Source organism: Gavialis gangeticus, unplaced genomic scaffold (genome assembly GCF_001723915.1).
Source record: "Gavialis gangeticus isolate Ggan-Ray unplaced genomic scaffold, GavGan_comp1, whole genome shotgun sequence".
In the NCBI taxonomy this organism is placed as follows: domain Eukaryota; kingdom Metazoa; phylum Chordata; order Crocodylia; family Gavialidae; genus Gavialis; species Gavialis gangeticus.
Genome location: NW_017729025.1, coordinates 24,140,323 through 24,143,597, shown reverse-complemented (window position 1 = coordinate 24,143,597; position 3,275 = coordinate 24,140,323). Strand labels below are relative to the sequence as shown.

The 3,275-nt window shown below is 58.2% G+C and overlaps 1 protein-coding gene across 1 annotated transcript in view; it reads left to right on the top strand.

Moving 5' to 3' along the window:
* The first annotated feature begins 2,255 nt into the window (after nucleotides 1–2,255).
* EIF5 (eukaryotic translation initiation factor 5) overlaps nucleotides 2,256–3,275 on the top strand; it is a 19,197-nt gene continuing 18,177 nt past the window's right edge. The window contains exons 1-2 of the mRNA XM_019518520.1: nucleotides 2,256–2,316; nucleotides 2,442–2,634. The gene's annotated coding sequence lies outside the window, so the exon portion shown is untranslated. The remainder of the gene's footprint in view (nucleotides 2,317–2,441; nucleotides 2,635–3,275) is intronic.

Below are 3,275 nucleotides of genomic sequence, written 5' to 3'. Positions count from 1 at the left end.
ATAATGACTCCAAGATCTCTTTCTGCCTCCGTGCTCTCAAGTAGGGAGTTCCCCATTGTGTAAGTGTGCTGCTGGTTCCTACTGCCCAAGTGCAGCACCCTGCACTTGTCCGTATTGAAACGCATCCTGTTCCTGTTAGCCCACCCCTGTAACCTATCCAGATCCTTCTGCAATCTCTCACTCCCTGCTTTTGCCACTGTCTGTGTAAAGGAGCAGAGGATAAGAATACAAAGAGGTGGTTTGTTATGTGAACTGCTAAAATTTCAATCATAACCCTACTGTGCCTTGGCACTTCCTCTTTATGTTACCAGTATACCGCTATAAAAATATCCAAAATATTTAATTACTGCTTTCTTGTGGGTGGGGGGGGAGGTCTTTGAATGTGTTCCTCTGAATGCCTTCATGCTGACCCTGCTTGAAAGGGAACATAATGTTTCTGGTAATCACTGGTAATTAGGGTAGTAAAAGATGAGGAAATGGTTTTGAGTTTCGTGCCCTTTACAAGACTAATATTTTTTAAATGAGACTCCAAAGCCTGGTGGTAGCCGCACTTGGAGCCTCTGTCCAAGGAGGAAACAAGCTGGCAGCATTGGTGTAGCAAGTTGCAACTGTCTGCACAGAAGCACATCGGCGCCGTTTTGTGATGGGCAGATGGGTCGTTCTGGGATGGGTCACAGCTCACTGTGTTAGCTTCCAGGTCCATCCAAATTTCAGCCTCTATGAATGTCAAATAAACTTGTTAACACGCAGGTTTTTTTAACAATGTACCCCTGATATTTAATGTACTGGTATATAGGTGTTTAGCATACATGACTTATGTAACATCAAACCTTTGGTCACTGCCTGTACACCATAACTTAGGACCCACCCAAATGGGTCCTGGATAGGATGTGGCATTGCTAGAGACTGTGTAAGTGACTGAGAGAATTGGCAGTGCTGTAGAAAGGGGTGGGGGGCGAACAGAGCGACCGCCCCAGGCACCAAAGAGAAGGGGTGCTGACAGGTGCTGCCCAGCCGGGACAGGGAGCAGGATGGAGCCGCGAGTGGATCATTTGGGGGGGCACAGGGACAGTGTGGCTCCCGCCTCTGCGTGCACTCCTGGGCAAACATGGGGAGGTCGCGTGGCCCCTGGATCTGCGCACAGGGCGAGGGCAGGCTGCTACTGCGGACTCTGCCCCAGGTGGCAAACTTCATTGCTACAGCACTGAGAACTGGAGATTCGCGCCCTTCCCGTAGGCTTGAACCACATTTGGTTCCATGTCCATACCAGGAGCTGGCGGTGATGGGGTCTGTAACTCTGTGTGGGACAGGGAAAACTGGGCCTTCGTGCCTTTTAATGTGGAGGGTAAGCCAGGCTTACGAGCTCACGGCTATTTGTGTGGCTGGTATTTAGACTCCGCACTCTGTTGGCCAAACAAGTCTCAAGCTCAGCTGGACGGCCCTTCCCCACTTGTGTGCCATGCAGTAACTTCCGAATGCCAGGCCCAACCCGCTCCAAAACTGCAGCGTAAGCTCTGGGCTTCAGCTGGCAGAACCTAGCAAAAGAGATTAGGAACGGGAAGCAGGGCAGAGAAGGCCTTGAGCAGGAGACCCGGCACCTCTGCACCCCAAAGAGGTGTGGGACAGCCCTTAGCAACCCCCTCCAGCTCAGCTCCGCTCTGACAGACACCAGGACTGACTCCTCTCAGCAGGCAGGAGAAAAATAAAACAAGCACATGGGTGAAAGGATTCATAGGGGGGACGCTGGGTCCCTGGCACGTGGCTGAGGGGACATGTGGCAACCACGCTCGGTGCGGGGGGCAGTGGGGAGCATGTGATCTGAGAAGAGCCTGGTGTGAGCCAGGTGGGGGAGCGGGGGCGGAGCCCCGACACGAAACACATGCACATGCCCCTGGACACGGGGCGCCACCGCCCCGGGCAAAGGGGGCTAAGACCATAAGAGACAAACGGGGGGGCGCGAAGCACAGGGGGCGCCTGCCACGTGTCTCCCCCCCGGCGGCACATGGGCCAGTCCAACCCCTCCCCCGCGGGGATCAGCGCCAGATCCCGCTCCACTGAGTCATTCTTCTCTCCCTCCCCCAAACCCTTCCTCCAGCTTCTCGCGAGACATCCCCGCAGTAGACGCGATGTCCTTTGGGGAAGCAAAGAGGAGGGGGCAGGGGGAGGTTGGCGCGGGTTGAGAGCTAAGCACGGCAGCCAATAGGGTGGACAGAGGGCGTCCATCCAGCCAATGGCAGGCGCGCGGGGGCGGGGCGCGCCGTTGGCTGATTGATCCCAGCTTTGGCGTTGTTCAGTCCGAGCGAGAACATTCTAGAGGTGAGTACGGGGCGGCCATTGCCGGGCTCCCAGCCGCTGCCCCCTCCCCTCCAGCTCCAGCTGCGCCCGCCGCCGTCACGCAGGTGCCACCGCTAACGATGCACCCGCCCGCGTGTCTCCCGCAGGTTGTCCGGCGCCGCCGCTGCCCCTGCTGATCCCGCCCGCCTCAGGACGCTCGGACCCGGCGGCTGCGGCGCCCGCCTCCGCCTCTCACCGCCCGCCTATAAGCGCCGCGCCGCCCGGTTCTCCTCACGCACTCGGCTTCGTCGCGGCCCGGGACGAGCAGCGTTGGGTTTATGTCTTTATTGGACGAAAACGGTGAGTCCCGCCCGAGACGGGGAGGTGAGGGGGGTGCCTGGGGCTGAGGCACGGCGGGGTCTTGCGGAGGGTAGGGGGTTGCAGGGGACGTTGTGGGGGCTGGGGGGTGGCAAAAAGCGGCGGGTCAACCCCCCTTCCCCGGTCTCCTCCCCGCCCCACGCGACGAGACAAGATGGCGGCGGGGCCGCGCCTCGGCGTGATTGGGGGGGGGCCTGTGGCGCAGTTTCGAATCCGCAGCGCGGGGGGAGGGACCGCACTAGAACGAGGCTGCGGCCGCTTTTGGAGTGCGCATGCGTGCGAGGAAACTTTTCCTACTCTCATCTCGGTTTTAGGGCTGACTCAGTGCTTCGCTGCTGCATTTATGACTCATCACTGCTGCGAAGGGGGAAGGGGAGGGAGACGGCCCTCCTGCTTGCGCAGGCTCTGTCCTGTGAGGAGCAGTGCTGCCCCTGCTGTTGCGGGAGGGTGGGCCGCTTCAAGACACAAAAGCAGTAGTCTGTAAAGGAGGGCGTAGTTTAGAGGCACCATCTTTTTGGACACGTGTTCAGGTCACATGCAGCCTTCTCTGTTCTGTCCCTTCCCCCCTACCCCCCCTGCAAAAAGCTCTCTTGCAGTTCTGCAGTAAATCCAATTTTTAGTAT